At 49.4% G+C, this 12,529-nt stretch overlaps 1 protein-coding gene across 4 annotated transcripts in view; it reads right to left on the bottom strand.

Annotated features, from left to right (window-relative positions):
- Positions 1 to 12,529, bottom strand: part of Ptpre (protein tyrosine phosphatase receptor type E) — a 118,532-nt gene that overhangs the window by 70,010 nt on the left and 35,993 nt on the right. The window lies entirely within an intron of this gene.

Here is a 12,529-nt window from a genome sequence, read left to right as displayed (position 1 = left end):
ACTCCCACGTTCTTTTCCTTAAGAGGCATATGTTGCCAGGTGCCAGTGGTTCACACCTGTACTCCTAGCTACTCAGGAGGCTGAGATCTAAGGATCAAGGTTTGAAGCCATCCCAGGCAAAAAAGTACCTGTGTGACTCTTATCTCCAGTAAACTGCTCAAAAGAGCTGGAAGTGGCGTAGTGGCTCAAGTGATAGAGCGCTAGCCTCGAGCACAAAGAGGCTCAGAGACAGCACCCAGGCCCTGAATTCAAGTCTCAGGATGGCAAAAAATAAAAAAAATTTAAAAGCATACATTTATGAACAAATTGTATGCTCATTAACACACAATTTGCATGCCGTGAAACACTCCTGTCTTAAATGCTCAGTGGTTGTCATCTGAAAAGTAACCCTATCTCCTGAGCCTCCTATCTTCTGAGCTCCCCAGCCCCACCTCTCCTCTTCTCTGGCAGCCACCCATCTCCTTCCTCCATCTCTATCTATGAACTTCCCTGTTGTGGACATTTCACAGAAATGGGCCTGCCACCCATGGCTTCCATTTCACCACAAGAACTGAGTGTTCTCATAATGTCCCTAGGCCCTTCCATGCTGCAGACGGTGCTACCATCGGTCTCTCTATGGACCAAAGGAGCCTCCCTAGCCCTGCAGACCAGCGGATCTGCTCCTCGCAGGTGATGAACACAATGCGGCTCTCCTGTCCTGGCTGGGGAGAGGCTAGTGCATTGGCTCACACGAGGGCTGTCAGCTTCCATCAACCTGAAGATGGAGACTCGCTCAGTGTCACTGCACAACCCCAGAAGGAAAATCATTGTCACTATTTTAAAATAGCTGATGGAGCACACGTGTTCTACCAAAACAGACTCCTTGTTATCTGAGTCCGGGCAAGGCTCGTAATAAAGGCCCTACAGTAAGAAATCATAACAAGTAGCTATAAATTGTTTTGTGGTTATAAATGAAACACTTGACTCATGGATGTGGGTTTGAAGCCAAAGAAGAAGAAACAGTTCTGGTTATTACAGAATTTTAAATAGACTTGGCCAAATCCTTAGCTAATATTATTGTTTTAATACTGTGGTTTGAACTCAGGGTCTCATGCTTGCTAGGCCAGTGCTTTACCACTTGAACCCATGCCTCCAGCCATTTTTGGTTAGTTATGTTTCAGGTAAGGTCTTCATTTGGTGAGGAGGTAACCAGGGCTGACCTCAGACAATGATCCTCCTAACGATACCTCCCACATAGCTGGGATGATAAGCACTCACCACTATGCCCAGCTTACTGATAGAGATGGGTTATATTTAAGTCTTTGCCTGAGCTGGCTTCAAACTCACTATCCTCCTTCATAACCTTTTCAACCTCTGCCTCCCTAGTAGCTGCCATCCTAGGCACACACAACCACACATGTCTAAGATTATTTTTAATGCTAGAAGATGGAATGATTATCCTCTAATGCTGGGAACAAAGCAATGATATCTGCTCTTAACACTCATATTTAACCACCTCGTATTGGAAATCCTAGCCAATGTGATAAGGCAAGAAAAAGAAATCAAAGACATGGGAGTTAGAAAGAAAAAAAAATTCTCAGTCCACATAGAAAATAACAAAGAATCCTCAGAAAAGCTACTAGAGCTAGTAAGTCATAGACAAAGATACAGGCTTAAACTATACAAACTCAGTAATATGTATATTCACTAAAAATGAAGTACTGTAAATGAAATTTAAAAGATACATGGAACAATGTCTCATCATCTAGTAGGGAAGCTATTTGAAATGACGAGGAGACAATCTAACCAATATATAAGGCCCGGGCATTACCGGTGCCTCAAAGCCGCATACAACATAGACCCCAAGGGTGGACCTAAGGGCTGTGAGCGCTGGGCAGGAGGTGGGGTCTGCCCAGGATGTGTTCTACGTTTTCGAAGAATAACTTACTGTACATGCCCACACCATTTGCTCCACAGTAACACATGGAAAATGCTGGTGGGAGTGACCTGTGGGGTTGGCCCGGGGCCAGGAACAGACATGCCCTCTGCTGTCTCAGAAGGTCGGACGGAGATGCTCAAAACTGTCCCCAAATGCACCGTGACATAAAGCTCAGTGTGACACAGGAGCTTCTGGAGCTGTGCTGCAGGGGATGCAGCAGCTGAGTGGAACACAGGAAAGCCACAGGGAGGTGTGGATCTGGGAGGCTAGGAACGTTGTCAATGTCCTTTATTCACAGAATGAGCTGCTGACCCACCCCAATCCAGCACAAACAATAAATTAAAATCAAACATTGATATAACGTTTTCAAACAGAGCAAGAGTACCCTGAACCATGCCAACTACTAGATAGATAGATAGATAGATAGATAGATAGATAGATAGATAGATAGACAGACAGACAGACAGACAGATAGATAGATAGATAGATAGATAGATAGATAGATAGATAGATAGATAGATAGATAGATAGATAGATAGATAGATGATTGGACGGATGGATGGATAGATAGATAGATAGATAGATAGATAGATAGATAGATAGATAGATAGATAGATAGATAGATAGATAGATAGATAGATAGATGATTGGATGGATAGATGGATGGATAGATGGATAGATAGATAGATAGATAGATAGATAGATAGATAGATAGATAGATAGATAGATAGATAGATGATTGGATGGATAGATGGATGGATAGATGGATAGATAGATAGATAGATAGATAGATAGATAGATAGATAGATAGATAGATAGATAGATAGATAGATAGATAGGTGATAGGTGCAACAGGAGAGACGGAGAGTACATGATGGCTAGATGCTGCACAGAGCTGGGAATGTGTGATTGGCATGTGGGTCACCCGTGATCACACAATGCTATGGCTTCCTCAAAGTGCAGAATTAGAGTGTTCTCTAAAGTAAACCGGTACCCTGTGACCATCTCCTTAGCCTGGGCTCTGATGCAGACGGTAACTGAAATGTGGAGCGAAGCCTTCCTCCCGTGAAGGAAGCGCCGTGAAGAACTGGGGTGGGGGAGGGGAAGGCAGTGCCTGGGATAGGGCAGTGAAGCTGGCCAGCAAAAAGTTTGCGCCACATCCTTCCCCAAACTAGAAGCTTCCGGCTCTTATCGTGAAGGGCAACATCCTCCCAAAAGAGGAAGGAGAGCGAACCACATTAGATTCGTTGTGCTAGTTCAGGGCTACCTGAGCCCACATCTCAGGACTATGCTCAGACACACAGCCCTGTCTTAGAGATGAGGACACAGAGGCCTACAGACCAAGGAGCACCCTCTAGGCTGGGCTACCCTGGGGAAGCTGCCTCCATTGCAGTTCACCTTTGTCTCCTCGGGGTTTGGCTTTATTTCCTTCCTCCTCCACACCCCGGGCGACGCTGCCATTTCCTCAGGCAGCTTCTCTTCCTTCTCTACATTCCTGTGGAAGGACTGTGAATTCTCACTGATGGGTCATCCATCCACTGCTAGGGACAGGACCACTATCACTAAGCTCTGTATTCCAGAAATATCTGGAAAGAGCCAGGCTGGCAGCATCCTTCCTGCAGATAAAAGCGCCCTGGACCTGGCCAAGCCAGAGAGCTGGTGTCCCAGCACACAGCGGGGCCGTTCTGTGTGGAGGGAGCAGAGCAGGGAGGAGGCCTGGCCTGCCCAGGGAAAGGGCCGGGACAGCTCGGGACAGGGGAAGTCCACCCTGAGGAAGGCGGGCGGCCAGGCCAGGTCAGCTCCAAAGGGAGGGGGCGGAGGGGGAAATCCTTCCCACAGAAGGGGACTCTCACAGGTGGGGGGTTCCCACCACGGGGGGAATCCCACCGAAGGGGAGAGGACTGCCCGCAGAAGGGGCGGGGCTCCCACAGGAAGTGGCCGGCTGCTGAACTTGGCCCATACCCCAGGGAAAGGCCAAGTGAGCGAGGCTATTGTGAATCTAATCCTTGCAAAGAAGAAAGTAAAACTACAGTGTTTAGGACCTGCCCCATCTAAGCGGGGAACGGCAATGATTTCTGAGATGGACAGGTCTGGAGATCTCTGAACTCGGACAAAAGTAAGCTGTCTTTACGCACACGCACCCGGGGGCCGAAGGCATCCGAAACATTTGAGTGGGCAGACATTATGCTGTCCAGCAGCTCGGGCACCAGCAAGCTCTTGTTGTACATGGATAGCAACATTTAAAGTATTTTTCTTGACGCACATTGGTGTTTTACTTTAAGTACACATTTCTATATGGTTAGCTTATCTGGCACCTGACCTTTTTTAGGCTGGATTAAGGTGTTGTCCAGCAAGGGCACTCAGAACTCTGAGCCAGGCCATCCGTATGGGGAACACCGCCTTGGAATCAACTTGGAGTGAGCAAGCCAAGCTCTCAGGCCAGTTTCCCCAGCTCTGGCTTCATTCTGTTCTTCCCAGAAGGCCCAACTCAATGAGTCACAGCCTGGGTCTGTAGGAACTGTCCGTCATTCTCCCTCCTTCAAGCACAGTGACTCTGGCCATAAATGTACTTGGACTGGTCACAGGGTAAGCTGTGGCAGCAGTAAAGAAGCCATGGAGCCCCCGTCACGAGTGCCACCTCCATGGGAGGGGACCAGTGCCCTGCTGTGGCCCTCTGGCATCATCTGCAGTCTCAGACAGCTTCACTGGACCCCGGGGGTCTTCCACCAACCAGACCTGAGACCATGTGTCATGTTTCTGATTTACCCAGGCTCAGATGCTCGCTGATGACACCCTCGGCCAAGCTCACAGATTTCTTGTTTACCCTCCAAGCATCAGCAAAGCTGCTGGTTTTTCTATTTCCTAAGGCAGAAAAGCCAGGCTGCGCGAAGTACTGAGGTCCAGGGTAGGAAGTCTCCCTGCATGCTGGAGTTTGGAAAGATGCCAGTCTGCCTAACGCTTAGCTTCCAGCCATATAACAGTGGGGTGAGATCTTCAAAACGATGTTGCCAAGCTGAAAAAAAAATACCTAACTTCTCAGCCATCCCAGACCTGCACCCAAGACCCCTACATATTTGGTGATTTGTAGCAATTATTCATAGGAGCTGATGGCAGAGATTCTGTGGCGCATGCCTGCACACCCAGCCCAGGGTCCCCCTTGGAGCCCTTCATACACACACCCTTCATACACACACCCCACGGTGTAGGTACAAGGCAGGGGATGCTATTGTACCTACAAGTGCCTGCTGGTGTCCATACCTAGGAGGGCAGAGCCCCACACAGGAGCTGGAGCCCATACACCCTGGAGATGGGGGAAGGGGACGGGGGTGAAGGGGGCCTGGGGTGTGGTTGGTCTGCTGTTTGCTGAGGTAGCTTCTGGTCTCAGGGCTGTCAGGAAGTGACTGGCTTGACATCATTTATCTCTCACAGACATTCAGAGCCATTCATCAGAGACTAAGGAGATGGACTGGCATCTTCAGAGAGAGGGAAACCCACCCTGAAAATTGCAAGCCTCTTGCTCAGAAACACACTTTCCACAGCAGAGACGTCTGCTGAGTTATTGCTAAGATGTGCTTTTGTTGGTTTGTTTTGTTTTTAGTGCTGGTACAGGGGCTTGAACTCAGCACCTGGGTGATGTCCCTTAGCTTCTTTGCTCAAGGTGAGTGCTCTACCACTTAAGCCACAGTCCCATTTCTGGCATTTTAGTGTTTAATTGAAGATAAGCGTCTCATGGACTTTGCTGCCTGAGCTGGCTTGGAACTGTGATGCTCAGCTCTCAGTCTCCTGAGTAGCTAGACTGAGAAAGGCTGTGCCATTGGGAAAACCAGCTAAGTAGATGATTTGCCAGTCAGTCAGTTCTTTGGCCAGGGACACTTAATAGTTTTGGCTCAATGATCTTCTCCCACCCCCACTTGGCTAATCTTAACCCCACTTACTCTAGTTCATTAGGAAGATCCTTGTATAAACCTCACAAATCAGAGTCCAGCTTTAAGACCAGAGAGAGAGAGAAGTTGGGACAAGGGAAGGAAGGAGGGAGAGAAGGAGAGATGGACAGAGGGAGAAAAGAAAATGTCTTCGGTATCAACAGCATCATCTTTAAGAGGTAACTGTTGTGTCTCCATTTGGAATAGAGCTCAGAGTGAATGTAAGCTTTCTGGGAAACTGTAAATCACCAAGCCTTAACAGCTCCTTCCCCACGCATTGTTGAGGACAGGCACCTATTTTCCCCACCACGGACCAAGTTTTCTGAACTCAGAATGAATCCCTCCTCCACAGGAAGGAACAGTGGGGCATTCACTTGACAACAAAACCAGCATTATGATGAAAATATGTGGCGCCCCGCTCGGGAACAATCTGCTGCCACAAAAGTGAATGTGTGGCTGCATTCTGGTTTGTCTACCTAGAAAGGTCAGCTCTCTTCTTCCCGGCTGGGCAGCACATCCATAAATCTCAAGGCAAAAACATCTTTATGATTCCTCTTCAAATCTCCACTGCTGGGTTGCATGGCTGGGATACTCCCAGGCCTGGGTGGAAAAGCAGGGATGTTGGAGGCCAGAGGCAGTGTGCAGTGCTGCCTGTCCTGTCCACCTGCGGCCAGGCCGGGCCCCTCCCTGCCTCCCACTTGGCCCCTGGTCTTTCTGTGACCTGCAGTCCAAGGTGAGAGGAAGCAGCAGAGCCAGAGCCCTGCCTGGGGGAGGGGGGAAGGGAAGGGCCTTTCCCAGGAGCTTCCTACTCTGACCCTTGTGGCTTTGCTGTGAAGCGTCCGTGAGACGCTGTTGTAGGGGTGAATCTAGAAACTATGCGGGAGAGACCTGGGAAAAGGACAGAAGGGCCACAGCTCAGGTCCGGGGTGGAGCCACAGGCTCAGAGGTCAGAGTGGCAGCCCCTTGCTACCTAATCACATTTATGGCAGCCATGTTAGACGCTCCACGCAGAGGGTCCCCTCTACTCCTTGTAACAACTCATAAGTGACTCCCACAAGCCATGGGGGCAGGGAAGAGGTTGAGCCCGAACCAGATCAAGCTGGATCTGAAGCCAAAGTCCTTGATCAGTGGTGACACCTCCAATATTAGGCCAACAATAGCTTCTGGGGTGACAGACGACAGGCAAAGAGCATTCTCCAGACAAGGGCCCAGGATGTAGCTGTGGCCAGCAGACTGGAGAGAGGGCCCTGGCCATGAGGTGGCCCTCCCTGAGAAGCCACTGATGTGCCCTCACCCCTGACAACCAAACACCATCTGCCCACAAAGCCCCAACTCATCTGAGACTCCCCAGAAAACCCAAAGAAGGGCCTTGAATTTGGAGAAACCACACGCTGTCCAAGGCTGGGCTTGTGGTTTGCAGGTGATGTCAGAGGGGTCAACGGGCACCACTCTGCTGACAGTCACTGCTGATCCCTAGTTGGCCTGATGGCTGGGACCCGTGGCCCGTGGAGAGCGGGGACATCACGCTCTCATCAGCCCCCTTCCGCTTAAACTAAGCTGCAGATGGTGAGCACCACACTCCCGAGAAGCACAGCGTCCCCTTGCTGCAAGCTGGGCTTTCTGAGAGTTCAGTGCCCACTCTGACAATACAAAGCGGAAATTTCCAGAAACAAACAAGTCATAATTCTCAGACCGAGAAGGAGGATGAACCCCACCATCCGCTCTGCCCACACATCCGTGCGGCATGCAACGCCTGCCCACATGTCACACAGCAGGCATCCACGGCCTCCGTTATGGAGGTAGCACCCTGCTTGTGTTCACGCGACGCCTCTTTAATGATTAATGGCCACAGAGCCAGCCCTTGGTGACACCAGCGATTTTATTGTGTCCCTGGCCCCTTGCTCCTTCTCTTTCTCTTCCCTCTCCCTGTCTCCCTGTCCCTCCTTCTCTTCCTCCTTTTCCCTCTCCTCTCCCCATCTCCTTCCTATCTGATAGGAAGTGAGGATTCTCTCCTCCCATTCTCCGCTGCCATGCTGTTCTACTGAAGCACAAGGAGTGATGCGCGCGGCTGCTTCCTCAGGCATTTTGTCAAGGCTACAGAAAAGCAACACGTGCACAGGGATGGGGAGCATGGCGTGTGTGCCCGACACGCAGCAGGCACAGGGGACAGGCAAGGCAGCACCCCAAGTTCAGTGCACAGACTCTCAAGCAGGAACTCTGTGAAGGACACGGGCCCAGAGGCCTTTGCTGCTGTATCTAGATAGTGACACCCCGTGGTTCTGTCACTGATGCTGGACAGGACAGTCACACACACACACACACACACACGCACGCACACACACACACACACATACACACACACATACACACACACATACATACACACACACACACACACACACCCCACTGGGCTTCGCTACGTCCATCGGTTGGCACGATACAGAGTCATATCCAGTCACAGCCTCAGGTAAACATTGCCTGATTTATTTAAAAAACAACTAATTGTTGAAAACCTTTCTAGTTAAAATGAAATGACATTTGTTGAATAATTCTGACGACATAGGTAGGAGTATTATCCACCCAACCTTCCATAACAAAGCTGTGAGTACAGTCTTCCGTCAGAACCTGAGCTTATGCTGGGAGCCCTAAGTCATTCTAGAAGGAACACAAGAACAGTCACACCTAGGAGGCTGGGAGTTTGAGGACCTGGAGGACCTGGAGGTTGCTCACAAGCATTGTTCCGCCTGGGCCGCACTATGTCACCGGCTGGGTAGCAGCAGCCATGGATGGAGTTGTACACTGTGCGTGAAGCAATGATTAGGCGCCTCAGGCCGTGCAAACACGTGCAGTAAGTGTGAGTGAAGGTCAGCCGCTGACCTCAGTGGTGTGTGTGTTGGGGGAGAGAAATGGGCTGGGCTTGAAGGCCAGGCATCCAGCCCCAGCGGAGAGACAGCAAGGTGGGGGAGGGGGCTGGGTTTGGAACACTGCTTCCAGCTAACTGTGCAGACATGGACTTGTCACTCTCAGCTCTTGTAATTATGACGATGAAATCATGTGACATCCTCCCACTGGCTGTCCAGCCTCTGCTCCTAGGGGCCATCAGAGCTCAGATGCGGAGTGCCCTGGGGTGCAACGTTTCCTGGACCCCACCCTAGCGAGCCCCCCCTTCAGCTCCCTCACTTTTGTGTCTCCCAACGGCAGGCTGCCTGTGTGGGGCTGAAACACTTGGATTATGCACTGTTAGTTGGATACATGTGTTTTAAGTTCACTTGTGAAAAACTAGAAACACAATTTCAATACGTGGAATATTTGCCTGGAGGTTGCAAATGAATCCAAATTCTGGGATTTCCAGGCAGGGAGAGAGAAGGGATCATCCTCTCCCCACAATTGCCGGTACCCCCGGAGACTCTGGGAGCCCTGGCCCCGATCCCCAGGGACAGAGCGCCACGCTTATGAACACACGCCCCCTCCACCAGGCACCAGCGAGTGTGTCAACAGCTCTCAGTCCCATACCCACTGAATTCCACATCACTGTTATGTTACAGCTGTGTAGCATTGTGGCAGAAAGACTCCCCGTCCCGGTCTCTCCCTCCCCCCCACCCCCAGCAGTCTGATTCTCTCCTTCACAGAGGCCAGGGACAGGAACACAGCCCATGCCGGTCTCCCTCAGCCTCACAACCACCCCATGAAGACGTGAGAACATGTTCTCATCCCCTGAACTCACCGAGCTCCATCTGCAACAGTATCCTTGAGCAGAGTGGATAGAGCAGTCCCTCTCCTCACCAGACTTGTCCTTGCCACTTATGTAATTATTATAAGATGGCCACCAGAGACAGGACAAATGGTGAAAGCAATGGAGAAATACAGCTCGACCCTAACTCCAAAGCATTAGCCCTCCGAGTGGAGTATTATACTAGTAAGTCTCAGATTCTCAGTTTTTTTTTTAACTGACAGATTGACACATGCATGGTATAGAGTTGACAAAGGGATTTCTCCATCTTTGGGGGGAGGGGTGCAAATCACTGTTGCAAACCCTATGATTCTACAAAGTAAAGCCATCTTCCAATGTGGCACCAAGAAAGTGTTTATACTTCCTGAAAAACTGGGAACATTCTTTCAATCAACCTAGAACAATACAAGTCATTGTGATTCATTTTTGCCTTGTCAGCCAGGAAGCTCAGGCCCCAATGTAGGCACAATTGCAATCTCTTATCTCCAGGGAAAAGGAGCTCAGCATTTATTGAATGTCAATGGTTCCACAGAATGTTTTTTTTTTTAATTCAATGTTCTCGGACACATAGCTGTTTTATTATGACCTCATAGGCTAGAAAGTCAGAATTGAAAGAGGCCAGGAGCTGAGCCATTTGGTTAGCATTTGGTAGTAGGAGCATCCAGCCCCAAATCTACCAGATCTAGAAGCTTCTGACCCAAGGCTTTCTCCTTTCTCGGGTGCCTCAAACCCCTCCTAAGGAGACGCACAGACTGTCACAAGCTAACAGCTTGCAGGATGGAGGTGGGGCTTCTGTGGGGTAGGGGAGGGGAGGAGGTGGAGGCCAGGTAGCACTCACAGGATGGAAGGATGGGAAGCATTTGTCTGAGTAGACTGGGAGCAGGAAAGCAACTGTCTGCTCTGATGGCTGTACCTTCACTAGACATGGTGACTGTCTCATACAATGACATCTTGTTCTGTTTGGTTTGGTGTGGTATAGTATGGGAAATTGAACTCAGGGCCTTGTACCTGCCAGCCATATACTCTACCATCAAGCTATGTCCAGAGTCCTTTTTGCTTTAGTTGTTTGGGGGGTAGAATCTCAGTATTGCCAGGCTGGCCTACACTGAAATCATTCTGTTTACACTTCCCACATTGCTGGGAGGACAAGCACACACCACCATGCCTGGATTGTTGGTTAAGTGGGGTCTTTATTGATTAACTTGGGCTTTGAACTGTGATCTTCTGGATACCTGCCTTCTGAGTACCTGGTATTACAGGTAGTAGCTGCTGTATCTGGCTTAAGAGGACTTCTAATGTTACTTCCTGCTCCTCTTAACTCACTTTTGCTACCCACTGTTTTAATAGATGTATTCAAGCCTAGAGTAGAGAAGGATTGACTGTTCAGAGCATTTTCTAAAATTTAGCTAATAAGCCAAATTTTGAATGGTGTAATTACACAGTAATGAGGCGTTCTGAACATGTGTGTGTGTGAGCTTGTCAGGTGAATTATACCTGTGGAGGACTGTTGAGATCACACACACACACACACACACACACACACACACACACACACACACACACACACCAGCAACATGGGATGTACAAAATGAACACCAGGAAATGAGTACTTGAAGGGAATGGGGGTGGGGGTCCAGGGGAAAGGCACAGATGAATGAAGTGGAGAAGAGAGGGAGAATGTAGTGAAGAATGAAAGGTATTTACTATAAATTATGAAGAGGGAGGGAGGGTTGGGTGAGCATATTGAAAGGAGCGATATCGATCAAGATGTGCTGTATTCATAAACTGCTTTGTAAAAGGGTAGCTCCTTTCACAACAACTTAAGATTACAAAAAAAAAAAGAGAAATATCCTGAGATCTTGACTCCAAAAGCAGGCAAAACGGATGTATGGTGGTAGTGGGGACAAGGTTCACCCTGTTAGGACAAGACAAAGTCTGGAAGGCGCCGACAGGAAAGCTGGGGAGGGACTGACAGTATGGACACAGAGCTGACACACTGAGACTTTAAGGTTCCATGCATTTTGACATGTGTATACTTCTCTGTAAATACGTTGTAACCTAAACCAAACTTATAAAAAATTAACCTGAGTTAGTATTTTGGCCTAGGGCTGACAATTGCTTCTTTACTTGCATGAACAGGCAAATTAACTCACTTCCTTAATTTGTCTTAAAACTCAGTTTTGAAATATGGGCAACTGAGACATTACTCAGATGGTCTGCCTTTGCCGTCCCCTACTGGGCAGCAGATGACCGTAAGCCGAGGACACGTGACTCTGCCTTTGCCCTTGGCACCTGTGTGTGTCTGCTACCAAAAGCCCGATTTCCTATGGACCAGCCCTCTTTGCCGTTAGGTCCCAACTCTATCTGAAAATCATTTTCTCATTATGTTTTCAAAAGGAATTCTGACTCTCCTATTCTCTTATCTTGGTAAGGCATGGGTCCTTGGGATGGCCTTGAGAGTTCTGTTGGGGCGGGGTTCCCCTCCTGTCATGGCCAGTGGCGTGGGCTAAGACTGTGGGGCTGGTGCAGACACGCAAGCCCCTGCTCCCCACGTGCCAGCCAGCAGGCGCCTGGGGAAGTTCCCTTACCTTTCTGCATCACAGTTTCCCTTTTCAAAGTGAGAGTAAGTCCACTTTGACCTTGGGTGCTGAGAAAGGTGACTGACTCTTCTCTGCCCAAGACCATTTCTATTTCAGCATTAATGCTCTCCTGTCCTGGTCAGACCCTGCCACAGGGCCTGGTGACCTGGGGCATCTCAGGGAGGCGTGGAGCACAAAGGGAATGAGTTCGAGGCACCTCCCCTGATGTGCAACAGATGTAGTCCAGGCTATCCAACTTTTACCATGACCACCACCTTCTCCAACATACTTTTCTCTTGTGTGTTTCAGCGTGTTATCGGTCAACACCTAGGGGCTTCCTGTGGCCCTGGCTTTCCTTCAGCTTCTTGACCCACTTGAA

The sequence above is a fragment of the Dipodomys merriami genome, unplaced genomic scaffold, assembly GCF_024711535.1.
Source record: "Dipodomys merriami isolate MVZ:Mamm:240054 unplaced genomic scaffold, mDipMer1.0.p SCAF_82, whole genome shotgun sequence".
Classification (NCBI taxonomy): Eukaryota; Metazoa; Chordata; class Mammalia; order Rodentia; family Heteromyidae; genus Dipodomys; species Dipodomys merriami.
The sequence above is the reverse complement of the archived record's forward strand: the minus strand, read 5'-3'. Positions and strand labels throughout refer to the sequence as shown.